Source organism: Caretta caretta, chromosome 5, assembly GCF_965140235.1.
Source record: "Caretta caretta isolate rCarCar2 chromosome 5, rCarCar1.hap1, whole genome shotgun sequence".
NCBI classification, from domain to species: Eukaryota; Metazoa; Chordata; order Testudines; family Cheloniidae; genus Caretta; species Caretta caretta.
Genome location: NC_134210.1, coordinates 36,354,051 through 36,381,483, shown reverse-complemented (window position 1 = coordinate 36,381,483; position 27,433 = coordinate 36,354,051). Strand labels below are relative to the sequence as shown.

At 42.8% G+C, this 27,433-nt stretch overlaps 2 long non-coding RNA genes across 4 annotated transcripts in view; one reads left to right on the top strand and one right to left on the bottom strand.

Moving 5' to 3' along the window:
• LOC125637104 (uncharacterized) overlaps window positions 1-12,656 on the bottom strand; it is a 41,880-nt gene extending 29,224 nt beyond the window's left edge. For all 3 annotated transcript variants that reach the window (XR_007356827.2, XR_012668412.1, XR_012668413.1), the window contains exons 1-2: window positions 12,578-12,656; window positions 2,634-2,783 (exon numbers count right to left, since the gene is read on the bottom strand). This is a non-coding gene — a long non-coding RNA (uncharacterized LOC125637104). The remainder of the gene's footprint in view (window positions 1-2,633; window positions 2,784-12,577) is intronic.
• Window positions 1-26,949, top strand: part of LOC125637105 (uncharacterized) — a 42,722-nt gene extending 15,773 nt beyond the window's left edge. Inside the window, exons 2-3 of the long non-coding RNA XR_007356829.2 lie at window positions 5,968-6,060; window positions 24,613-26,949. This is a non-coding gene — a long non-coding RNA (uncharacterized LOC125637105). The remainder of the gene's footprint in view (window positions 1-5,967; window positions 6,061-24,612) is intronic.
• Window positions 26,950-27,433: the final 484 nt, after the last annotated feature.

The window sequence follows — 27,433 nt, the reverse complement described above, 5'->3', positions numbered from 1 at the left end:
AGTCTAAAGATTGAAAGAAAAAGTCAACAATATATTTTCAAATCTCTAATTCCTGGCCTTGAGAGGCACCATATAATATAAGCTGGAGCATGGAACCCTATAATAAAATTCACTACTCTGAACATTCTTCTCTTGATTTTTCTTTACCTTTTCTCTTCCTTTTTCCTTCTGCTACTTTATTTTAGTGCATTCATCTTCTCTCCTCCCCCTAGTTGTCATTCTCTTCTCATTTACTACATCTTTGCCTCTTCCTATGTATCTCCCCCACTTTTTCTTCTCACCTATATATCTGCCTCCAGACCTACTAACACTTCATTTCCCCCACCATCTGTTTCCTTCTGTTTCTTTTCCTCCCTCCTTCCCTTGGTTACACCAACTCACTTCCTCCCTTCCGCCCCACCTGCATTCATCCAGCCTCCATTTGTAATGTTTGCAGCATCTTGTGCAGTGCACTGTGGGATGCAACATATCCCGGTATGCATGGTTGCAGGAGAATTCAGAATGAAGGATGCTGAGGGAGAGCGCCAGAGGGCTCCTGAAGAGCTGGTGTACCAGCATGTTGTTGTGGGAAGGATTTCAGGGCACCCTCTGTCTTGTGGAGGCATGGAGTCTACCTTGTTAACATACACTTAATCCTCTTGCCATTTCATCATTGTGGAGGGAGTGTAAAAAACCCAGTATCCTACCCCCTGCCTTTCATTTCAGACAGCTACAATCACAGGAAGAAGAATGTGTTAATTATGGCACTAACTCTATGGTTTATTTCAATGAAAACAAGGCAAAGGCAAAAAATGAGCACTCTTTCAACTGACATTTGGGAAGCAGTTTTGGAGCCAAGACTGCCTAACAGTGTACAGGTTTCAGAGTAACAGCCGTGTTAGTCTGTATTCACAAAAAGAAAAGGAGGACTTGTGGCACCTTAGAGTCTAACCAATTTATTTGAGCATAAGCTTTCGTGAGCTACAGCTCACTGTGGCACCTTAGAAACTAACCAATTTATTTGAGCATAAGCTTTCGTGAGCTACAGCTCACTTCATCCAATGCCACAAGTACTCCTTTTCTTTTAACAGTGTACAGCAGCTCAGTTGAGACAGGGATAGAATGTAGTGTGGCGTGAGCTGTCTCCCTGATACATATCACACAAGAACCTTCACAGTCACTGATTACAATGAATACATAGTTGACATTACTGGAGACAGTTCAGTTGAAGACAAAAAGTTACATGAACTCAACACTGCCTTTAACAATATGCCTGGTCCTTGAAAATGTAGTAAACTCTTAGAACTAAAACAAACAAACCCTGTGTGTATATCTGGGAAACTGTGGATCCTCCCTTTCTTTTGCCTGAGCTGGAGGAAGGACTGGGTAAATGCTTCTCCTGAAGCTCAAAATAGTTCAAGGTTTGAAAGAGCGTAAGATGTCTACAGGACCTGTACCTGTGTTTTTGGAAGTAGAATTGCAGAAGTGTAAAGCGTGCTTTTAATTAAGGTAATACATAAAGCTTCTGAGCCAACTTCCGCTCTGGTGCCAGTGAACATAGCTTTATTTAATTCTGCCAAGTTATGCCAGGGTTGAATTTGACCTGCTGTGTAAGGGTGGCACAACTGAGCTCTAGTTAATTAAGGTCAAAATAGTGCTTGATTCCTTACTCGAAACTCCCAAGGGCAGCACAATCTGTCTCTGCACTCCTCCTAGTGCAGGGACTGCTTTGTCCTACCACCTCCAGGAGAGCAACCCACCTCCAGCTCCAGGAAAGGGTGGGAGAGTCCCCTCCCTGTTTGCACCAGCCAGCAGAACCAGCTGCAGAGTGTGGAGCAGACTATATCTGTCTGATGGAGGGTGCAGTGTTCTTGTTTCCTTTGTGCACCTGGGACAACCAGGGACCCATTGTGGGCCAGTGCCTTTTAGGTACAAACTGGTCATGACATTTAAATACAGCACATTGTGCTAGAGGTCAGGCTACCTTTAAAAACCATGTACTTAATAGGTGATATGTCACCAGCTACAAGTGTCTGTAGATCAGAGAACATAAAATTAGTTGTGCATGTTTCTACAGCTGTTAAAATACTTTACTAGGGAAAAGAGAAAATTATATCTATCAAATGTCAATGAAGGCGACCTTCAAATGTTACAAATATAAGATAGTCGTAGCCACTTGCAAACCACCATAATTCCTTGGCTTATTCCATTTATTATTCTGTTTAGTCTTGTGCTCTTGTTTAACACACCTAAATTTGAGTCAAATCTTGAGGTCCTCCTTACTCCATGTTTACTCAGTCATTACTTAGGCAAATGTGACCTTGAAGTCTGAAAGTTTTGCTTTGGTAAAGAATGAGTAAAAAGTGAGTAAGGGTTTGCACATTTGGCTCGTGGTACCCAAGTGTACTGTATTGCCTTAAATACGTGGAGCTGGGCAGCAACATCCAAATAGCTGGGACATCTAAGCTCGGATACAGCATGTTAGTAAGATCAATCAGAGTAACTTGTGGGATATGTTACTCTGATCAGTACTGGCATATAGAAAATTTGAAGTACATTGAGTCAGGAGGAGAAATAAGATTTCATGCCATGAAAATTGGAATGTAGTGTGTGTTTTGAGAACACATTGCACGTGAGCGTTCCGCTTGCCTTACCGCTTGCTGAATAGCTTTCTCCAAACCCTTTTGTTTGAAACACAAGACATCTTATGCCTCCTATGTGGATTTTTTTGGTCTGATCTTGAGTCAGTTCATTTCCAGGTGAGCATCCAATTTTCTTTTCGGTTGTTTTTGCCTCTTCCTTGTCTTTAAAAAAAAAAGGGAGGGGGAGAAAATGTTATTAATACAGCATCTGAGAAAGATCAACAAAAAACTTCTGGAAAGTACTAATACCCTTGTGAACGTGCCAATAGATAGCAGCAGTACATATCCTGACCATTATAGGCTTAAATACATCATCTGTCTCAGTTCTGCAAACTAAAACAACAATATCAATCTTAGCCTCAAGGCACTAATTCAGAAAGCCCCTGTGCCGTAGTACATGATGACACACATGAGTGTTTCCTTAGAAACAAAAGCAAACAGGTTTTCTTTTTTCCCTGGCTGGACAATATCCATCCCCAACATGCCTGTGAGCAACACTCACCATTAGATAAATTATGTGATCCTTGTGTTTACTTGGAGGTGACTTGCTCCGTGACAGTTGTTAAGTCTCGGAGGAGCAGCCGTGTTAGTCTGTATCAGCAAAAAGAACGAGGAGGACTTGTGGCACCTTAGAGACTAACAAATTTATTTGAGCATAAGCTTTTGTGGGCTAAAACCCACTTCATCGGATGCATGCAGTGGAAAATACAGTAGGAAGATACATATATATATATTCACAGAGAACATGAAACAATGGGTGTTGCCATACACACTATAATGAGAGTGATCAATTAAGGTGAGCTATTATCAGGGCCGGCTCCAGGCACCAGCATTCCAAGCAGGTGCTTGGGGCAGCGCTGTGAAAGGGACGGTGAAAGGGACGGCAGTCTGTGTGCCTTCAGGGTGGTGTCTTGTCTTTCCGCGGCAGCGGCAATTCAGTGGCAGCTTTACCCTGTAGACTGTGCCACGGCGGCAATTCGATTGCAGCTTCTGTCTTCAGATGTCCTGCTTGGGGCGGCAAAAACAGTAGAGCCGGCCCTGGCTATTATCAGCAGGAGAAAAAAACCTTTTGCAGTGATAATCAGGTAAAAAGAATGAGGAGTACTTGTGGCACCTTAGAGACTAACAAATTTATTTGAGCATAAGCTTTCGCGGGCTAGAACCCACTTCATTAGATGCATGGAGTGGAAAATACACTACAAAAACCTTTTCCAATTCCAATATGTCTTTTTTAGATGATGTAGCACAGAGGTGATACTAGAAACTTTTGTAAAACACAAACACTGTGATTTAGACTAGAGATGAGTGAACCAATTCAGTTAAAGTAAGAATGTAAAGCTTTGTCCATTCCTTCAAATAGAAGCTTTTAAAAGTTAAATCAGTGTTTGATCTAACTTTTCTGAGTTGGTTCCTAAGCAGCTCAGTAAAGCTATGGCACCTACGTGCCACTGTGATGGGTACTTTAAGACCCAAATATGGTAATGAGCACATACAAAAAAATGTGTACACCCTTTTGCACATACCTAGCAGAGGTGCACATGTGTTTCAATCCATGCTGGAAAATCAGGGTTGCCCATAGGGAGAGCCCTCTCGCTTGGGGACTTTCTCCTTTGGGAGAGGCATTGCATGCTTAGCATGTGATTAAGGAATGAAGTTCTCTGTACAGGCACAAAGCATCGCCTGAAAGCGGAATCTTGCTCTTGTAGCCTGTTGTTCCTCCTATTTCCCAAGGCAAACCAATGAAGTGTGAGAGGGAGGAAGAAGGAATCAGACAGTCAAGGAAGAAAAGTCCTTTCTGGTTTTTGTTTTTTGGGGACCAAAATGGGCTGAACTGACAGCGAGCCCTCTTGCAGCCCATCATGATCATCCTTCCAGCTCTCCAGTAGGCTCCAGTCAGTATCTCCTGTGTGAAAGAGGTGCCAATGCTCATACTGAATTACTCAAAACAAAGTGTATTCTGTACTTTCAAACTGATCCACTGCTCCACTGCTCTAATGGAGCTATGCTGAGTTACGCCAGCCAGGATCTAGCCTGCAGTGTAGAGGCAAGGGTTAGCATGTTCTTTGGAAATGCATCATGAACCTAATTCCTTGTGTGCCATTTTAGGTGCTCATAGATTATGCTGTTTACTAGAGGTGCAAGTAGCTCCCACAGTAGTCTCTGGGGGGAAAATGCAAGGCTCTAGGACAGCATTCTGAATATTTAGGCTGGGATTTTCAAAGGAGACTAAGAGAGCAAAGCACCCAGATCCCATTAGAATGGAACAGAAGTGTAACTCCCTTAGACTCCTTTGACAATCCCAGCCTTAGACAGCATTGTCATACTTTCTATTTAGAGCAAAGCAAAGTTTTATTTCCAAAATGTCTCAGCACCCAAAGAAGCCGACTTCTTGCTATTTGCCCTACAAGACTCTAGCACCGTGAGGAGTGTCAGCATGACATACCTACCCAAGCCACCCCAGTTTAAGCCCTGTCCTCCACTGAGTATTTTGTAGAAATCTGACTTGCTGTGTAAAGTAGTCTGTCCCGCAGTTCCTTTTATTGCTGAGGACAGGACTTAGTGTATCAGTAATTCTTCAAAGAGCAGGGTAAGCAGTGTATGTTCAGCAACTACTCTTGAGTAGTTAATGTTTTTCTTTTAATCTGTCTCATGAGTGCTTATCACTGAAAGAAGAGATTACCACATGTAGCATGACGGGAAACTGCTTGGCACACACATTTAAAAGAATTAACAAAATAAACAGCGCCAAAGCAAAATTACCTTATAAAATGGCATATTGTGTCCTTTGAACTGGTTTCAGCTGGTGCCAAGAGCATCCAAAAATGAGTAAATGGGGAAATGTCTCTTTGGCGTAACTTTCCTTCATGTCAGTCTTGGCCTTTTATAGTAATGACAAAGTACCAGCCATGACTGACTCTTTACCTGTCTTTCTAGTTTGTGATTCATGCCTGGCTAGTCTTATAGTGGAGCTGTTGTTGCTTCTGTCTATAATACATCATAAACCATGCTAATCATGATATCGATGTGCCATCTCTTTCACCCTGTCCTCCCTATCTTTGGAGAGGGTTGTGGTGTTTATGGTTTCAGTAGAGAGGCCCTGCACCCAAGTACCCCTAGCTTTAGGAACATATGGATTTACCTCAAGTTCATTTCTAATAGAATTTTTTTTTAAATTAATTACTTCACTGCCCCCCTCCCCCCTGCTTGTGTTCTTCTTTTAAGGGTATGTCTGATTTTAATAAAGTGTATGCAATAGCTGTACACAATTTTATATCTGGAAAGCTTTCACCCACTTTAAAAAAAAACAGCTACATTTCAATTGTTGACACTTTTCTTGTCTTGACAGTGACTGCACCATATAATCCAGTGCTGCCAATCAGATCTGAACAAAAGAAATAGCAGTTGTCTGACTGTGAATCATTTCTTCACCTTGATTAATGTAAGTATTGAGTTTGTACAAATAATCCTGACAATTTGAGACATGCCCAACTTTCTTTTGCAACAAGTACTAAATGTTTTCCATCCAATACTAGGACACAACCCCTTTGGGCAATGTCATTTATTTTAACACTCTGTTTTTGGGAGTGAGTGTCATAGAGTACAGTACCTCTAAACAGAGCTAGTCAACGTCTGCAAAAAAATAAGTATTATCTGCAGATGAAACCTAAACCAAAATCCATGGAAATCAATGGAAAGGTTCCAGTGGAGTCTGGATCTGGCCCATATTCCTTAGAATTTTAAATGAGTTCTCCTTTTTCCTGTGATTGCAGCCCTTTTGTATTCATTTTCTGGAAATATTCTCATGAATGCATTTACGGGAAGAAATGTTCAATGGAACAAAGGACGTTTAAGCAAGCACTGCAGCATATTTGTGGAAAGCAAATTCTGAATTTGCAGTTATGTGTATTTGCACCAGAAACCTGATGCTAGGAGTTGTGTTTATCCAATTAGGGGACAGAAACATGTTGTGTATCCAATGTCCAATCAAAACAGCTCAAGTGTTTCATTCTATACTGCTTGGAAACAATCTACTGTGTAAAAGTTTGTCACTTCAACTGACAAATTCACAAACAGAAGAAGAAGCAATAAAGTAAATTATTCATTACAAATTACTTGTCCAGCTCTGATTCCATGTCATTGGTTCAAATCTGTCACAAGCTGGTATTAGTTACTGAAACACACTGTCATGTGATAGCACCTAATTTGTTTACATACGAGTTCATGGCTTCACTCCATTTCCTAGTAGACAGGCATTGTCAGAAAACTATGAGCATTAGCCCTAATTGGCTAATTAGCCTCAGCTTCCTGGCCAGGGACTGAATCAGCATGGAGTTCCTCCTCAGTCTTAGGGCTTGTCTACACTACCATGCGGGGTCGATCTAAGATATGCATCTTCAGCTACATGAATAGTGTAGCTGAAGTTGACGTGCCTAGATCTACTTACTGCGGTGTCTTCACTGCAGTAAGTCGACAGCTGATGCTCTCCCATTGACTCCGCTTGCGCTCCTCGTTCTGGTGGACTACCGGAATCAGCGGGAGAGCGCTCAGCAGTCAATTTATCATGTCGATACTAGACGCAATAAATCAACCCCTGCTGGATCGATCGCTGCCCGCTGATCCAGCGGGTAATGTAGACAAGCCTTTAGAGGTGTCATTTCCTCTAGGCTGAGATGTATTGACAAGGACACATGGGGATTGCTCAGCTGAATCTATGGGTAGTCTACACTTGGAGTTGGGGTGTGATTCCCAGCTCAAGGAGACATTCCCCTGCTAGCTCTGATCAAGCTAAAAATAGAGTATAGCTGCAGTAACATGAGAGGCAGAACAGGCTAGCCACCCCGAGCATTCCCCTGTGGTGTTGGTGGGTATGTACTTGGGGCGGCTAGCTCCTTCAACTCCGTATGATGCCATGGCTACAATCTGTGACCTAGAGTGAGTATGTGTCCTCAAGCAGGGGATCTCATCCCTAGTTCCAAGTTTAGACATAACCTAGGACAGGACTTCAATTTTGCAGGTCAAATGGACTAGTATCTCTCAGCAACATTACATTTTTATAAGCAGACAACATGTAGACAATCAAATTTGACAATTCTGGCCTCAAGTTAGGCACCTACATCTATAATGTCAAATTTAATTGAACACCCCGGTTCTCATTGGCGCTAAGCAGCCACAGTTCTCACTATCCTCAGTGGGAGTGGTGAGTGCTCAGCAGCTCTGGAAATAAAGTCACTTATTGAGGTGTCTAACTGTGAATAGAACTAAATTTTGGCACCTATATTTGAGGGGAGGGATAGCTCAGTGGTCTGAACATTGACCTGCTAAACCTAGGGTTGTGAGTTCAATCCTTGAGGGGGCCACTTAGGGATCCAGAACAAAAATTGGGGATTAGTCCTGCTTTGAGCAGGGGGTTGGAGTAGATGACCTCATGAGGTCCTTCCGATTCTGTGTGAACATTTTGGCAAATTTGGCTAAAGATTCTAATTGACGTGTAGCTGAGATCAGAATCTGGCCCAATGTGTATATGAGAATATGCCTGGGTTTTATACATGATAAGAATGTTGAAAGGTTGGTAAGGGTTCAGAAAAGAGCTACAAGAGTGATTTGGGGACTAGAAAATCTGCCTTACAGTGAGAGACTTAAAGAGCATACTCTATTTAGATTATTGGAAAGAGTTTTAAGTAATAACCTGATCATCACCTATAAATTACACACAGAAAAGATATCTGGTAGTAGAAGACTCTGTAATCTGACAAAATCCAATGGCTGCAAGATGAAGCTACCCAAACTCAAACTAAAAATAAGGTGCAGATTTCTAACAGTGAGAGTAATTAACCATGAGAACAACTTCCCAAGGGAGATGTGGTGGATTTGTGAAATCTTTAAATCTAGATTAGGTGTCTTTCTAAGAAATGTGATCTAGTTCAACCAGACATTAGTCCTTGATGCAGGACTAACTGGGTGACATTCTATGGCTTGGGCTATGTAGGAGGTCAGGTTTGATAGTCACTGATCCCTTTTACAGTGTTGCCAACTTCTGCAATTCTAGCCCAACTCTCACAATAATTGATGTTTAACATAAAGTGTCAGTTCCTGGGGACAATGGGTTACATGAACATCTCTGCTTTCATTTAAAAAAAGAACTTTCTACTGTTTATGGCTATGGAGAGAAGCTTGAAAATGTGACTTATGGGTGAAATTTTTCAGACAAAACATTTTTCCAACAAATAATGCAAATTTGGGTCTACCGAAACATTTCACAAATGTGTGTTGACTTCACCGAATTGTTTCGGTTGAAACCCCTTCCCCCCAAACAATGGAAACATTTTGTTTTGACATTTTTGAAACAAAACGTTTTGAGTGTTTGATTCAAAATGACTTTTCAAATTTTACTTCAGTTTCATTTTAATAAAAAGGTTAAAAAAAACCCCTCAAAACCGAAAAGGTTAGTTTCAGGTTGAATGAAACATGTTGTTCAACCCAACGTGAATTTTTTTCAAGTTTTTCGGTTAGCTGACCAAACCAGAAGAATCAGTTACTCACAAAGTTCTACTCAAGTGCTCTCCAAAGGTTCAGAAACCAGAAGGCAAATAGAACCAACAAAGTATTATTTTTAACCCAGTCTCATGATTTATAACACAGTCTAATGAGTTTTAGGGCCTGACTCATGATATTTCATTGTCTTGTGTTATCAATGATGCCTTAAGGGCTTTGAAATCTCTGAGTCGCTACAACAGAGCCTCACTAATTTGCACTGACAAGTGGGAAACCCATAGCAAACTAAGGACTAAATTAACAAATAATTTTCAACAACAGTGCATCACAAAATGGTCTCTGATCATTTAGCTGAACAACTAAAGCTCAGTTTTAATTGTTTAAATGCTGTTGTATATTTTGTAATAGTGAAGCCTTAGTAATATGAGGCCTCACAACATTACACTTCTAGTAAATCTTTGCTGAGAAATTGGAAGAGACTGCCAGGATTTTGTGCAAATTATAAATCATGCACGTTAGTGACTTGTGAATTAGTGTGGTTTTACTGTAACTGTCTTTATAGGTTTCTAGCTCTTTTTTAATCTGTGGCCCTGTTAGCCATGGTTTTCAGCAAACTGTGTCTTTTTAAATTTCCCAGGCTAATGCATCATGCTTAATTACATCAGTCACCTCCTGTATTCCTATAACTGAGTTTAACTCATTCTAGCAATGACTTGTCACCTTAGCAAATTCAGAAAGACCTGATTTATTGCATAGAGCCTGTTAAATACAACTAGGATGGTAAACCTTCAGATTATTTTAAAATATTTCTCTGTATTTGATGATTTATAAATCCCATGTAACCCATTTTCTTTCAACAATAAATGACAAGTGGAAAGCCCCTCCTCAGCTCTCTTCCCAGGACCCTGACAGTCTGGGAAAATTTTCCCTTTAGGCCACTTGCCTATTTAAAGTGTAAAGTCTGATTGATTTTACAAGAGAGGAAGAAAGAGTGAGGGTGTCATTGTGTTTCAGAACCTTTATCAGGAGTTTGGGCAGCCCCGTCATGGGTAATTTGCTTGCTAGCTTGATGAGAGACCTCACGGGTGTTACGGAGAAGAAGCTATATGGGATATATGGAGTATTTGAAGATACACATCCATGATACTGTGTGTGTGTGTGTGTGTGTGTGTGTGTGTGTGTGTGTGTGTGTGTGTGTGTGTGTTGGAGAAAGATGACATAAGTACATAATATAATTGTTTGACTAATGATTTGCTAATGCCATTTCAGGGAAAAAGAAATGGAGGATTTAGTCCCCCTCTACACCTATCCACATTTCTGTTCTGAGGTAGAAGAATCAGTATTGTTAATAGAGTATCAGCTAGGGACCTCAACTGAGATCCGAGACCATTGAACTGGTGTTATAAACAGACACAGGAAATAAAGTTCTTGCCACAAAGTTCTTACTGTCTAAATCAGAGATATAGACAAAGGAAATGTCCGTACCTCCATTTTACAGGTGGGGAAATGAGGCACGGGGAAATTATGTGCCTTGTCCAAGGTCCCACAGGATGTCAGTGACAGAGCTGAGAATTAACCCAGATCTCCAGAGTACCAATTCAGTGCTTATGATGAGTTCACATTATGGTATCAGCTAGAGCGTTAGGGCCAGAACTCAGCTTGTGTAAATCTGTGTAGCGCCCTTAAAGTCAGTATATTTACTCCAGCTGAGAATCTGGTTCATAGTATGTATACGCTGTGATACTAAGTATTCCTTTCTGTGGGCCTTATCCTCTACCATTAAAGTCATTGGGAGTTTTAGTATTGGCTTGTGTGGGAGCAGGATTGAGGCAGACTTTTTATCCATCAAATAAAATGGAGACTATCTTAAAAAATCAGTAATAAAGTGGAGAGTTATTATACTCAAATGCATGTACATTATGCCCATCGCCTCAATATTGGAATACTGGAAAGAAGAAGCAGAATCAAAACCTTGTTATTCAAACAAAATATATTTTCTTTTTAGCTTGTTTTATTGCGGTTCAAAAGAAGGAAACACCTGATTTTGGGGCAGGGTGGTGAAGGTCAATGTGGAAGCTTCCTGGTTCTCTTACCAATAAGCAGAAAAGCAGGGAGATGCAAAGCGGTTCATGGGAGTAGAACATAACCATGGAACTGGGATCTCAAACAGAGGGCAGATGACTGACAGGAGACCTCGCAAGGTGGATGTCTTCCTGGGAGGGTTTGTGTGGAGTGTCAGTGTTTGAAGGATTTCAGTGTAATACCTATATATGCAGAACAGAAGTCAATGAGATAAGTAAAGAGGCCCAAAGTGTGTCTTGAAGGCAGTATTTAAAATGTCCTTTAAAAGGGTTGTCCTTGTACATGTGGTTTATAAAACAGCATGATAGATTATCCTTCCCCAATAGAAAAAATGAAAGCTATTTAACACAGTTTTCTGGTTAGTCTGCATGAAGATAGTACAGCTGCTTCTACAACTATGATACGCATGGCTGTAATATAACACATACAGTACTTCAGGAAAAATTGCCTGCCTTAGGAATAGCTAGAAAGTTTGTCTTATAATAGTAACACTTCCCTGTCAATATAAGTAGATTTCTTTGTGTGTTTGTTTAGCACATGTGAAAAAATTGATTTCACAGTGGGTTTTTTCCCCTTGAAAAAAACACCTCTCTTTCATAGTGAAAATTTACTTTAGATTTAAGATTCAGGTACCAGACTTTCAAACTATATTGTAATAAAAAGATGAAAAATATTTTCCTTCTCTCTGTTTCTTTCTTTTTACACTAGTAAGAAAGGCACCCTTCCACTTGTTCTCTAGGCACCTCTGATACATTACAACAAAATCATTTAAAATCCAACATAATCTTCATATCATATAGCCAAAATCCCCCCCACAGATTGATAAATCAAAAATACCCCACCCTTTTTATAGCTCTTGCCACGCTCCCCCCTCCAGAAATGATGAAAACCTTGTATGGACTTTGCAACATTCCCAAAAGGTCAACAGATTTAGTTTATTTTGGACCCAGGTGGATGGAAAATGAATTCCAAAGTTGAATATGGATAATATTTTGTGGAAGTTTCTGTCACAGACATACAGTCTTTGAGTGTTTTGGCTGGGAAAGGGGTTAGTGGAGAAGTTCCTTCCAGGCCACCGAAAAAAGGGGGTGAGCATTAGAGTGCTGTTCAGGCATATCAGAACAGGAAAGGGTTAAAGTTTAACACTAAATTAAATTCTTATTAAATCCTAGGGCGTTGTGGGTGGCTCAGGTGACTTTCAGAGTCTGCCCAAATGCTCCATATCCAAATCTGTCAAAATGAAACGGCGTATTCAGTTCAGCAGAGACAGGATTACCATGTTCCCCAATGCGAGGGCATTGCCCAAACTTCATCGCCCTTGCTGCACAAAGAGGAGAAGGCTAGCTGCTCCCTCTTAAATGACCCAATGGAACCGTACTCACCTGGAGACAAGTGGCTCCATTAGTATCCTTCCACCCCTTCAGTAGGGAGGCATCCTTCACTAAACTTTGTTTGGATGTTATAAAAAGTTCAATCTAGGGCAAAGTTCTGGCTTGTTGTTTTAACTGAGCCACTTCACCCACCCCTAAGAGATGGAAGATTAACTTGGAACCTGAGTCACTCGCATTGAAATAGGTACACTGCAAAAGCGAAAGGTGCTTGTTTATTTTACAATACATTTATTTCCTATATTAGAGTAATATTTTAGACCACAAACTGACGGCCCATACAGTTAGCTAGTTACATGGTGCTGGTTCATCATCTGTATTCTCAACTACTCAATTGCAAGAAAAGACAGTGAATACTATATTGAATACTTTTGGAATATTGCTTTTCCAAGTAAGCATTGCTTGAGTTGCAGCAGGGATATCAAGTGCTTGTGAATGGGAGGGGAGGCGATCCAGGCAATCATAAACAGGAAGGGAGGTGTTCGGGTTGGCAGGGGTGGTGTGCACAAGACAAACACGCTATTAAAATGTGGTCCATTCAGTGAAAAAGTTGGAGAATCCCTTTGTTAGATTATATGTTGGATGCCAGTTTAATTGTGAACAGCGAATTGTATCAAGTTATGTTCAGTTGCTATAAACAAATATAGATGAAGTGATCTGGTACGTGAGAGCAGATGATAGATCCTTCACCCATTGTTCACCTGTTGGCTAAGATATAAAGCAAGTGTATAATGACTGTTCTGTTTTTTCCTCAGTAACAGTTAGCTCAAGATTTTCCAAAGTGACTAGCAATTTTGGCTGCTTCAATTTTCAAGTGCCCAGCTTGAGACTGTCATGCTCTGTGGGAAATAGAACCCAGGCTGCAGGATGGTCAACACCTCCACGCTGCCACCCAGAAGCCATGATATGGGTGTATGCATCATCACATAGACCTTGGAGATAAACATCACCTTGGAAGGCTGGACTGACAGCTTCCCTTGTGGCCCCTGATTGGCCCAGGAATCCCAAGAAAAGTTCCAGGAAGTGTTTGTGCAACTAGATGAACTCCTCAGACAGTTGTAGTGATGGACCTATCTCTCAGCTTGCTCCTGACTCCAACTTGGAATCTGGCTTCTGCCCTTGAAACCTGACTCAGATCCTGACCCTCAGTTTCGCTACTTGAACTCTACCTCTCACTTTGTCCACTGGCTTCAGTGCTTGGACTCTGGCCCCATTTTTTGACCCCTGGTTTTGGTGCTTGGACTCAGACGCCAGCCTTGACCCCTGGCTTCAGTGCTTGAACCCTGACCTAGGCTTTTGGATTTGGACACCAGCCCTGACCGCTAAGCCAGACCGCCCAAGCCTTTGTCATGATAGCGACTCTAAAGGGATCTGTTTTGCAGAAAGTGCCGAGCACCTGCCCTCAAAAAACAGACTCTTTTAAAATGTGTCAGATTGTGTATCCAAAAACAGAGGCACCCAAAGTCCTACGGCTACCTGGGTCTCCCATATCCCAAGCGACAGCTCTAACCCCAGGACTAGAGAGTCAGTCTCGCTCTCTCTCTCTCTCTCTCTGGGCTAGTGAACAGTTAATTACTTATACAAAGTGGAACAGCTCCAGCTGGGGAGCTTGAGAGAGAAAAAAGTTTTGTTGAAAAATTTTCAACCAGCTCTGTAAAATTGCCAGTGTGGAAAATCTTGGTCATCCTCTTTAAAAATGAATCTTCAGGTGAAAGACATTGTCAGGAATGGGGCCTTCAGCTGTGCCAATCTTCAGGCAACCTACCACATGCAGCAGGCCTGTAGTACACCACCTGATTTGTTGGAAGAGTCAGCAGACCAGCTCTTAAGCCCAGCAGCAGCAGCCGTTCAGCGGCTGCTCAGAGCATTCACCCATGGCCGCAATAGCTCCTGAGCCTGCTTGTTCCAGGCCAGCCCTGCTCCTGCCTTGCTCCAGCCTTGCCTCACTTCAGGTAACCCAGTTGTGACCCCCAGCTCTGATTCCTGATTTCAGCTCCGACCCTGGGCGCCTATTTGGCTCCAACCACTAGGCATGACCGCCCACATCTCAGTTTCTGATAGTTTGAGCAGAACAAAACACCAACAATCAGGGAACTAAAGCTGATACAGTGAGCATGTATTCTACAAAGCCCAATCTCTCTCTGACGGAGATAGTGGGAACTCTACAGATGTTGCAGGCGCAGGTTCCCACCCTCCAGGTGCAGAATGCCGTCCTGCAAGCTCAAGCCACACCACCTTCAGCTCCAACTCTGGCTCAACCATGAACCGAAGCTGCTCCTGCCTGACACATTTGATGACAATCACACCAAATTTTGTAGGTTCCTAAATCAGTATTGGCTCCTATTTCTGCTATGCCTGCAGTCGTACCCAGCTGGCCAAACCCAAATGGCATTGATTATCAGTTTACTTACCAGGAAGGCCGTGTCTTGGGCATCTCTGCTCCTGGAAAAATCAATATCACTTCTGGGACAATTTGAGGACTTTGTTCTTTCCCTGCTGAGAGGGGCAGCAGGGAAAGGAGCAGAACACCAGCAGCTCCTTCAGTGGCTGTACCGCCCCCTGTCCCGCCCCCCTCCCCCCAGCCCTGTCTTCTGGCAGGGCTGCAGCTGGGAGCCAGAGGAGACCCTGCCTGGAAGGGCTGGAGGTGGTACAGCTGCACCAGAGGAGCTGCCGGTGTGGGGCCAACCTGTGGCCCCAAATTCTGCTGCTCCTTTTTCCAGTGCGCTGTACCAGCTTGTGATGGGGCACACTTGCCCCACACTGGATGGAAAAGAGTTAATCCTACATTGTGGGCTGAGGAAGCCACACACCCTCCACTCTACTGGGCATGCTCCAGGTGTACCAGTATAAAAAGGAGAAGCTCAGCTCAGTTGGGGCTGACTGCCGTGGAGGAAGGACGTACGCTGCCCGCTCCAGCCAAGTCTCAGCGGAAGCCTGTGACCTTAGGAGATGCCGCAGTCCAGGCGGATGCCAAGGCAACCCCGGAGGCCTCGCAGAGTTCGGAGGAAGGGCAGACCAGAGAAACTAGAGATAACAGGGAGGCCCAGACCACAGCCGCAGGGACGATGGCAGGAAGCAGCCCTGGGGAATCCGATGAGTGAGCCGAAGCCTTGAGTCAGCATGTTTCGGAAGGAGCCTTTCCCTGCTGACTCAGTGGTCTGCGCTATGGCCACTACCAGGGCCCTGGGCTGAGGTCTGGTGGAGAGGGAGGGCCTGGATTCCCCTGCTGGGGGGCACAACCCCTTCCCGTGTCTGACATTGGCCGCTAGACCTTACTGCCCTACAAGCAGGTTCTAAATTATTGACTTGGGCCACTAGGCCTTACTACCCTGCGACAAGGAGCAGATTTCCTGACTCTGGCCATTGGGCATTACTGGTCTGCAAGGAGGGACTAGATTATTGACTTGGGCCTCTAGGCCTTACTATCTTCCGAGAAGGGGCATATTTCCTGACTCGGGACATTAGGCCTTACTTCTCTACGAAAACGGGCAGATTGATGGGCACTGGCCCCTAGGCCATACTGCCCTGCTGATAAGGGTGAGCGTATGGACTCGGGTTGGAAGGGATGTAGACTTAAGAGATCTATGCCCCACCCCTTTAAAGAGGCGGGCACACTCACCCCACACAGAACGGGGTTTCCCCCCAACCCTGTCACACACCTATAAATATCTTGCTAGTATGGCATACCGGACCACCCTACTTGTGCTGCTAGTTGTCCTTGGCATCCCCTGACTAGTTGCCAATGATCTGGGCATGTGTTGGCAGTCAGGCATGGTACGCTTTGACTCCCCATTTTGCTCACAGTCCTGTTTTCTGAGAGACAACTCAGTACCAGCGATGCTTTGTGGCTTACTCAGTCCTCCAAAGAATTCAGAGACATGAAGAGAGGATCCAAAGGTAACTCCAGCAACACCCATTGCTTCCTCAATTGCTCCAGGGATTCCTGTTAAATATCAACATTATGCTGACGTGTTCAACAAAAAGAAAGTCGACGCCTGTTGCAGCTATGACTACCCAATTGACCTGCAACCAGGAGCAGAGACTCCCTTCAGGTGCATTTATTCCCTCTCCAAACCCAAACTACAGGCCCTCCAGAGTTATCTCAAGGTAAACCTGTAGAAGGGCTTCATTTGCCCCTCCACGTCCCCAGTGGGGACCCCCAATCTTCTTCGTGGCAAAAAAAGATGTCTCTCTCTGGCTTTGTATGGACTACCAAACTCTGAACAAGATTACAATCCAAAACTGGTACCAAAACCAAAACCTTACTGCTTATTAGTGAACTATTCGAAAGATTCAGGTCTGTCAAGGTCTTCACAAAGTTGGACTTCCACAGCACTTACATCCTTGTGAGGATCTGGGAGGGAGATGAATGGAAGACCACCTTCTGTACCAAGTATGGCCTCAAAAAATTTGAGTATTCGGTCATGCTGTTTGGGTTGTACAATGTCCTGGTGACCTTTCAGCATTTCATAAATGACATAGGTACACACTGGACCAGTTTGTCATAATTTACCTGGATGGCCGCCTCACTTTTTCCAAAAGTCAGGCCCTCCACAATCATCACGCCCACACTGTCTTGGAGAGACAAAATCACCTTGAGAAATGCTAGTTTGATAAAGACAGTGGAATTCTTGGGATATATCATCATACCTGAGGAATTTACCATGAACCTGTGCAAGGTGGTGGCAATATCTGACTGAGCCATATCCAAGGATGTACACAGGGTGCAATGATTCCTAGGGTTCACCAGTTGCCACAGGTGGTTTATTAAAGGATTCTCTAGTCTGGTTGCACCCATAATGGCAGTCCTGCAAACTAATGGGCAAACAGAGAGTCAATCAACTCTTGGAGCAGTTTCTTTGCTGTTTCTGAGTTACCACCAGGATAACTGGCTCCCCCTGCTGTGCTATGCTGAATTCGCATAAACAATGCAATCCATGCCTCAGCCCAACATAGCCCATTCTTTACAAGCTATGGCTTTCACCCCTCTGCTTCCACCCAGACTTATCTGCAAGTTCCCCAGTATTGGCTGCCATGGATTTAACCTTCCACCTACACCAGGAGCATCAAGAGCTCAAGGAACAATTGAAATGCACCAAAGAAGCGATAAACACCATGAGGCCCCAAGACTGTTGGGGCACCCCAAATCTGGCCATGGGGGACAAGGTGTGGCTTTCTGCCCAGAACCTTAAATCGAGCCGTCCATCCACCAACTAGACTACCAATATCTGGACCCCTTCAAGATTATAGAATGGGTAAACCCAGTGGTCTTCAGGTTGCAGATGCCTAACAACTTGAGGATCCACCCCATCTTTCACATTTCACTTTTAAAGCCCTAAACTGAGAACCCAGACCGCTCCAACCCACCAGCACCACCCATAAGAGTCCATGAACAGGAGGAGTACTTGGTCCACCGAATCCTCGACTCTCTGCAAGTTAGGGGATGACTCCAGGAGCTGAGGGACTGGGAAGGCTACATTCTGGATGAGAAGGTCTTGGGAACCGGTAAAGAACATCCATGCTCTGGACATACTGTGAGAGTTCCATCGGAAGTGCCCTGTGAAACTGGGTGCTGGGGCCCTTAAGAGGCACCCAACTTTGCCCCTGCCTTCCCTCAATTCAGATAACTCCTCTCTGACCCTTAGTTCTGGCATCTGACCTTTGACTCTTGCTCTGACCCTTGGGTTATATTTTTGGCTACTAACCGTGGCTCTGACCACGAGGTGTGACCTCCAAAATTCTGGTCTATGACAAGGACAATCAGGTGGTTTTGAACACAGGATTGGAAGCCCAGACCTCCTGAATTCTAATCCTGTTTCTGCTACTAATTCACTATATGACCTTGTACAAATCAATTAAACTCTCTACTTCAATTTGCACAACTGTAAAAATAGGAATAATATATTTACAAGCCTTGCTAGGGGCTAAGAACTGCGTACAATGCTATTTCCATTGTTACAGTGTCTCCTATACTCCCCAGCCCAATGTGCTTGCTCGGCCCCCTCACCAGTTGTACTGCCTTTTAGACTAACCTCTTTGAGGAAGAAACTGTCATTTTCTATGTTTGTACAGCACCCAGCACGACTGGGTCTTGACCTGCCCTTATCTCAATAGCAGTATAAATGTTTAAGAAAAGTAAATATTGTGAGGATTAAGTAGTTAGTGCTTGCAAAGCTTTTAGAAGAGGATAGGTGTGCATTGAAGCAAAATGGTTGTAAAACACTGGCAAACCAGAACTGGGAGCATTTTATGCTCACTTGGCACAGGTGGCTACACGAGGTGCAAGGCAGTGGAGAGTCAAGCCCTCTGCGCTCAATCTCATTATGATTGTAGGGTAGAAAGAGCAGGCTGCGGCTGCTCAGATTCCGCAAACCGAGTGATTTTCAAAGGGGGGAAGTGAACATGTCCATGGTATAACTAAAAGCAGGGGAACGAGCTGTTGTGTTAACTCTTTGCCAAACACAGCTTCCTGGAGGGACCCTTGAGCATTGCCCAAGCACAAGGTTTGAGCTCTTGCCAACCCTATTTGAGTGGGGGGTGGAGGGGAATGTTTCTTGAAAGCTACCCTATTAAAGCTTTCTGTTGCCGGGGGAATGAAGGGAAAATTCAGGAAAACTCCTTTTTATGTTCTTTATGATGTTTACTCTGCTGCACAGTGCCAAAAGAGGGATGAGAAAGACCACAACACAGCACAGGGCTGCGAAAGCTGTGTGTACTTAACAGGGTGACACACATGGCTGTGTTTCTCTTTGCCCTCTGCTGAGAGCTGTAGGGAAGATCTGGCCTAAATAACAAAATGAGAAACCATGAGCCTGACTGCTAGTGCTCATCAATCAGCTCCCCCCTCCCCCACCCCCTGGGCCTAACCCACTGCTCTGTCAGGAAGTACACAGCGGATGTTTAATGAAAAGGCTGCTGCAGCTTATCTTCACATGCAGGGGACTTCTTTGTGAACTCGTTTGCTTTGAAAGATATGTGGCCTAGTACGCTGGTATTGTTGGCTCCCATTTTAAATATGGCCATATGATTCATATAGAAGTTGTGTGATATATTTGCCAAGGAAAGCTTCCCCACCACTCACTCACTCTGCTAGGAATAAAGTTAGCAAAAGGCCATTGAGGTCATAAGATCTGGCTGTTATTGCATTTTACAGGAAGGAAGATATGTTGTCTTAAGATCAGTTTATCAGCTGACTTTCCTGTGAAGAAGAGACTATTTTCCTGTGCATCACCACCCCCGTAATTCCCAAACGAACCCTCTCAGTTTGAATCTCCTGTCAGCTCAGCTGTGTGCAGCTCTAACAGTTCAGTATTAAGCAAACAAATAAAAAAGCCATTGTGAGCCCATTCAGAATCAACATCTCTTATCAAGCTGACTAACAAGGAGGGATAAACCTCTTCAGTGCTGCCTGTCATCTCAGTCACTTGTTCTCTCTTGGTGTCAATGAACAACTGAATCTGTTGTGATGAAATGGAGTTCTGTTGTAACTGTTTGAAGAGTTACTTACAAGAACATTGTAAGCAACAGAGAGCTAAGAAGTCTTGTCTATTTTGAAGGTGATTGCTTTTCAGTATGTTGTTTTGAAACTCGGATTTACTCTGGGGTTTTTTATTGTTTCTTTAGTTATTATTTTTTTGCCAACTCTGATTTTTCCATGCAACTGTAAAATCACTGGGCATAGGTTTTTTTTTTTTTTTTTTTTTGGTGTTGGGGTCCTCCCCCCAAAAGTCCCTGCTTTCATGAGGTTTTCAGTTGGGGAATGGTTGTCTGTTTCCTCTCTCTGTGACAAATGCATTTCTGTGATCAGGAAAAATGCAGATGTTACAGATTCACTAAGGCATGGTCTTATTAGCTAATGAGTCTTAATCTTTGAAGGATTACACATATTGAATAATAGCATTCATTGATAAACAGTTCAAGGGGATCGTCCTGGTTTCTAAAGTATTTACAGTGGCAGCTTTAATTGATTATGTTCACTTCCTATGCACCCAGAAAAACTAAACTAACCCTCCAGTGTTTTGTGCATCTTAAAAGAGCTGATTAATCTAGCAAGAAACAGCACGCGTCCAACAAAACTCTCTGGTTTCAAATTATTCCTTTTATGGGACAGAAACAACTAAAAACCCTGCATTACACAGGATGCCTTTCTTTAATATCCAGTAATTTCTGAAATGATAATCTACTAAGATTTTCATCCAACCAAGCATTACTTTACTTTTCTTTCGTCTATGTTGAAATCCTTTAGCCTCTAATACTCCAAGCCTTTGGATTCCCGTAATAGTCAAGAGGGCAGAGAGGGGTTGAAAACTGGGTCAGCATGGACCCGATTCCAGTCCCACTGAAATCAATAGGACTTTTGTAATTGACTTCAATAAGAGCAGGATCAGGTTTCATATCAGCTTTTCCTGAGGCAGTTTCATTAACAGTGCTTTGAGCCCCTCCTCTAAAGCTTTTCAGCATCTACGTCCTACTGAAAATATTCTGTGTCCAGGGTTCTGTGCCAAAGGCAGGATTCACTCATGCAGTTTATACTTGGTAGAGGAGAAGTAAGAAGCCTAAATTGTTTGTTTGTGCATATTACCATGCATCATTTTCTATACCTGAAATATATTTGAGGTATTTTGAACACTTTACGTACAATATAAAATATGCTTGTATCTAATACTAGATCTACTTTAAATTTCCGTTTTTATTCTCAAACATGTTAGCAATATTATCTTATGTATTAAGTAAAAGCAGCTGTTTACAGATATCTAATATTCTGCCTACCAGAATATTCCCCACATTATCTAAGAAGTTAAACACTTGGAATACTGAAGAAATGGTTTAGTAAAAGCTTTAACAGATCCTTAATGAACTCAGCAGTATAACACTAAAATACCAAGACATTTTTAAAATGTATAGGATATGCTAGAGATATGGCATTACATGAAATGGAATCGTACTGTTCTGTTTGTCCTAAACAAATTGGGAAAGCCTCAGGCGCATTGAATTTAAATCAGAATATTGCAAACTGAATTATAACAAAACTAAAATGGGAGGCAAAAGAAAGAGGAAAAACTTTTTTGGTTTGTTGTTGTCTGAATGACTTTTAGTTTCAACTCTTTAATTTGCCACATGCCAGCTTACATCTATGAAGCAAACTTCTTTGAATTTCTACAAAGAATCTCATTCTTTTTCAATAAAAAGATCTGGCAATAATTCTGTTGGCACTAGATGAAGAGTTTGTTTATTCCACTGGTGATGGCTTCTGTTGTTGTTATCTAGTTTAATGAAAGATCCATAAAAAAAAAAACTAAATAAACAAACAAACCCTGTGAAAGTTTGTGGATAAAGATTATGTACAGTTGCTTTGGATATATCCAAAATGCATGTAGAACTGACTGGATTATGGTAATGTGGTGTTAATAAAATTGCTTCTTACAAGCAGTGGCCTTTATTCAAAGGATACTAGATCACCAGTGAAATGAGTTATTGGGCCTCAGACAGACCTGTGACTAAACTCAGTGTTTGTACTTTACAGTTGTTCACACAAACTGTTTGTCAAGCCCTGTGAGTCTTGAATTTAGGGCCATGGGAATCATCACATGTCAATCCTCCACCCAGCAGCTCACAGACAGTACCTGGGAGTGGGGTCCATGAAGCACAAGCCCCATCCCCTACACTCTGATTGGAAGAGATCTAAGGCTCTTGATTGGGCTGCAGTACCTATTTAAGCCAGAGGAGGCAACAGGAAGTCGTCCAGGCAAATGGGCTTCCCTCTGCCACAGATTTCTGGTCAAATGTTTACCTCCTCCTGACATCCTGACTCTTGGTCCTGCCCTCTGGTCTGTCTCTTGATTCTAATCTCCTGGCATCCTAATGTGGCCTGATTCCTGGTAATTGGCTTCTGGCCCCTTGGCCTAAGCTCAATGCTCACACCTAGACCAGGCTGCCCACACCCCAACCCTCACGCTGTTTCAGCTGGACACTTATAGAACACTCCTATGGAATTGAATAGGGGTGATACCAATATGCTTCTAAAGAAATGTATCTCCTTTTTCTAGGATTTTTGGATCCATCTTCTAAAAATATACAGCAGGGATAGAATTCTCTATTAAACTCTATAGGTTGGCTCAAAAAACTTATGAAAAGCTTATTACTTATGGTAATAAAGCAGGTAAAAATGTTCAGTTGTGCAACAAAATATGGTATGAATCTTTCTACCATTTGTAGTTATTAAATTCTATAGACCTGTTTTATTATTATCTATTTTAGTATGTCATTTTAATATCTAGATTTTTTTTTAAATAAACTTACAAGCAGAAGACAGTGAACAGAAAGAATTTGTGATTGTTACTTACTTACTGTGAAGGATTCCGTTGGAAAACATTTCTTATGCTTAGGCTCATAACAGCCTCTCAGCCGTACACACAAACGGCCAGAAGCAGAAAACATGCTTGCTGAGACCTGTTGTGACCTTAAAATGGAGCTGAGAGCACAGTAATAAGGCCATGGAATAGGGCTCCTAATTATCATAGTAATTATCAGAGTAATATCAAGGTAAACATCTGTGGAAGAAGGGCTGTTTCCTACTGACCGGTCCTTCCATGTTTTGCCCCAGAATCTTCCTCCCTGGCAGCACAGCTACACTATCTTCCCTCCATGCCATTGGCTGCTTACTCCTGCCATGCATACAGGGCCTTCAGTTGGGTTTGAAACCTGTGTAGGGAGAGATACTGATGCTCATGTGAGCAGTAAATTCAGCTAAATTGTGGATTTGCCATTATAGCTGAGTAAGGGACAGCACATAGTCAGCATTTGTTCCCCAGTTTCTTCAGGGAGGAAGTCACACCTTTACCTGGCACAGCTTAATTCCTCCTCTGGGTTGGCCTATGCACTGAGGGGTAGAGTGAAGACTCTGCCTATCTATGTAGAAGGAAGGAGCAGCAGCCCCAGAGAGGCTGCTGTCCTCCTCCCCCTTGATGCCGGTTGTCCACATAGGAAAATCACACTCTTGCCCTTAAATTGCACTCTGCTCAGAGAGGAGATAATGCAGTGTAGAGCAGCTGTTCCCTGATTCCTTCCCCCTTTGGCTAACCATGCCCCGAGTCAGGAGGAGTTCAGCTCACATGATGCCGATCTGAAGGGAATAGAGGCCTTTCCCCTCAAACCTCATGTCTGTGGCAATGTCCTGGTTTTGCTGCTCTGCACTCGTGTATCAGAGAATAGCAGGCTGTAGTCAATTGGAAGAGGCTTTTAAAACAACCAGATGAGGCCAGATTACATATAGTTTATCACTGAGAAGGCATTTACTTAGAGGGGAACTCTATTGTCAACATTACTTTTTACTTTCTCATCAGTGTTAACTACCTGATTTTTTGCTCCAGACTAAAAAGCTTTAATAATAAAAACATTTATGATCTTCAGGCATTTTTCCTTGTGGAAAATAAACAATGTGCCCTTCTCCTGAAACATAATACTGGGATAAATCCATTTCTGGCCTTACTCCATTGAAGCCAATAGAGGGATGCCAGGGATGATTTTGGCATTACATTAAAAAAAAAAAAAATCACGATTCCCACTTCCTGCATTCTGTACATGCTGAAAGTAACTAATTGCCTTAAGATGAGCCATGCCCCTTCTTCCCCCCCCCCCAGTTCAGTGAAAGGGGGGAGACTTTCAAGAGGCTTTCTTTTGCTCATCATTCACTAAGAGAGAATAATAACAAATCATAGGACAAACTGAGCATGTTGTCTTCCTGTTAGACCTAAAATAGGATTCTGATAAAATCTAAATAAGGCGTCTTCATCTTAGTTTCCAGAGCACTGCATGAGTAAAATTATGTTGTGTAAAAGCCTAAGAATGGGCACTTCTGCAACTCTTGTAAAGAATTTTGCACACATTAATTAATTAAGCCTACAACACCGCTGAAAATTAGTCTAGTGTGCACTGCAACACAATATGCTTTCTAAATATTCCACAATACTTGCAAATATGCAGTGAAAATATGTATTAACACTATGTAATTCTGTGTTTCCCTTTTTAAGGTCCTGACCCTGCAAAGCAATCTGCCTGCAGGACTCCGCCTGGATATAAGGGCCTGTGTTGATGGATCTCTTTGCAGAGTTGTGGCCTTAGTCTGCATTTTTATTTTTGAAGGAATCAAAATGCATGCCTATATTTAGGCACAGTTGGGCTCAGTTAAAAGGTGCAAACAATAACTCGGCATTTCCTTTACAGTCACTTCGTACTTTTACATTATTTTAAATGGAGTTTTGGTTTTTTGATGCTTAACTTTTAAATATAAATTTACCAAAGAACGGAAGGTGAAAATCCTTGTCCTCAGGTGCACATCCCTTCCTCTCCCACTGAAAATGGCCCAGCCCCCTCTGCAGTTGTTGGTCCCTTCCCTCCCTTAACCCAAATTCCTCTCCCAGCTATCTGCAACTAAAACAATGCCAAACGCTCTGACTACTGATTCCTTGGCTCCTCCCTACTCCCAATCCTCCTGCAACCATTCTCAGAAGTCATTCAAAACGAGGAGAGGGTTTCTGGAAGCAGAGAAGATGGTGAAGGTCAGATTCTCAAGATGGATTTTCACTCCAGACAAGCATCCTGTTTGGCCCCATCTTCCAGCTGCTGGAATCCCACCCCACTTAATGATCTAACATCCCCTAAATGCCCACCCTAAATATCTCCCTCACCGCTTCAAAACTAACCTAGTGTGTAAGGACCAGAACACAGCTCTGCAGAGCCTGGGAGGGCTGATATTCCTGCAATGCCACCAAGAGGCCATACAGTAGCACAGCCAGGGAGCACTATGGAGAGTAGGTATAACCCACACATCTCCTGGGTGTGGTGTTCTGTCTTCTCTAGTGGCACCAAGACCACTTAGAGAGAGAGAGAGATTAATGAGTCTGTTCTACAGCCTTAGCTAAGGGCCATGTGGCTTTTAGCTCATGCAGTAGAGGCTCATGCACTAAGCTCCAGAGGCCCCAGGTTTGATTCCACCTGCCGATGACCAGCGTCTGTCGGTGTTACATAGGCACCGCAGGAAGTGCCGCCTAAGAAACCCAGAATGACTGTGTGGCTAAGCACCCTATTTAACCCCAGGGGTTGACCCAGGAAGTTGTCTGGGCAGTAATTCAGATCTTGGGCTGCTGCGATGCCAAACTTTGCTTGATATTCTGGTTTCTGACTCCAGCCTGACTCTGACCCTGATTCCTGCCTCTTGAGTCTAACCTGGTACTGCCTCTGGCCTCTGATCTCTGATGCCAGCCTAACTCTGACCATTCCACCTCTGATCTCCGGTCTCTGACCCCACCCCTGACTCTTGCTTATGGAAGTGGGTTCCTGTAATTCCTCCATCTCCTGCCCAGTGACTACCGTCCCTGGAGGGCAGACCTCGGCCCAGCTGTGACCACTAGATAAGCCTGCCTGTGCCCTGGTCCCTTACACGCAGTTTCCAGGTGTCATCCACTAGAATACTGACAGATTAGTATGAGTTAATGTAGAACTGAAATACATACTGCACCTATTAAGCACTACTATTTTTCAGTGTATGTGGTTTTGGTTTTATTTAACTAGGATGTGAGGATGGAGAGAGGAGGGCACTTCTACCTGCCTGTCTGATGATTTCTCCACTTTTGCCTAATTTACTTTCCCTAACTCCTAACAGAGATTGGTTTAAGCCCTGAAGCATGAAATGTCATATCCCATCTCAAACTCTAATTTTTAGTATTTGCTATTGTAACTTTGGATATTCTTGTTATCCATATAAAACCCAGTCCCACTTTAAATCTTGCTAGACATTCATAATACTAGTACTACATAATACAAAGTACTAGACATTCATAATAAAGAAAAAAAATCCTCATTCAAGGACTGGCAGCCAACAGTTGTCTCCCAGTTCTAGGGGACATTATCACACCACAAAGGCCACTTTAGGATCACCTCCTATAGAAGGTCTACATCTCAGCAGGCTAGTGGGTCCTCCAATGGCACCCTCTTTTCCTCATTCTGCTTTCTCTGTCTCTTGCTTCTTTGTCTTTCTGTTTCAGTCTTTTCTTCTCCTTCATTTGTCTATTTTTCCTTCTTTTGTTAACAAGCTCCAATATGGCTGTGATGCTGGCAGATCAGGTGCCAGCTCATGCCAAAGCCCCGGGTTAATTCACTTGTGTATTAATATAGATCAAAATAATTGTTAAATATATAAGAGTATTTGGTGTTTAACCTTCATGGAAAATTAATGGGATTTTATGGGAAAACAATGCATGTATCTGCATTCTGTTCTAATGTAATAGCAAATATTTACATTGTAAATTCCCCTGTACTAAATAACTATCAAACCTAGAAGAAACCTCATGGGATGCAAATAAAGAACTTTAACAGAAAAAAGTGCTAATCCGAAGCAAGTGGTCATTGTGTGTGATGATTGGAGGTCAAAAATTCTAAACGCATTCCTCACTCTGTCGTCAAAGGAAAAGCCCATGTGGGTAGTGACCTTGAACAGCAGAGCTCAGATCTAGTGGAAATGGCAGCTCTGATTTTATGTGCTTATTTAGCAATAACCAACAACATTGCAGCAGTGTTTTCTTCCTGTCTTTTAAATTTCTTTTTCAAAGGCTATCTTCAATTTCCCTTAGAATTGATTTGCCACCATCTTGACATTGTGTCACTCGAAATAAACATACATCTGAGCCTTTCTGGTACATCTGTAAACTAATAACGGCTTTGGCACTAATAATCCTCTGCAAAGTACTTAAGGATTCAGGCACAGCTACTGTTTTCATTATACCATCTGACTCAGGCCTGAGTCACTATTGGGTTCTTCACAATTTACAGAATCACAGAAAAAGTTAGAACTAA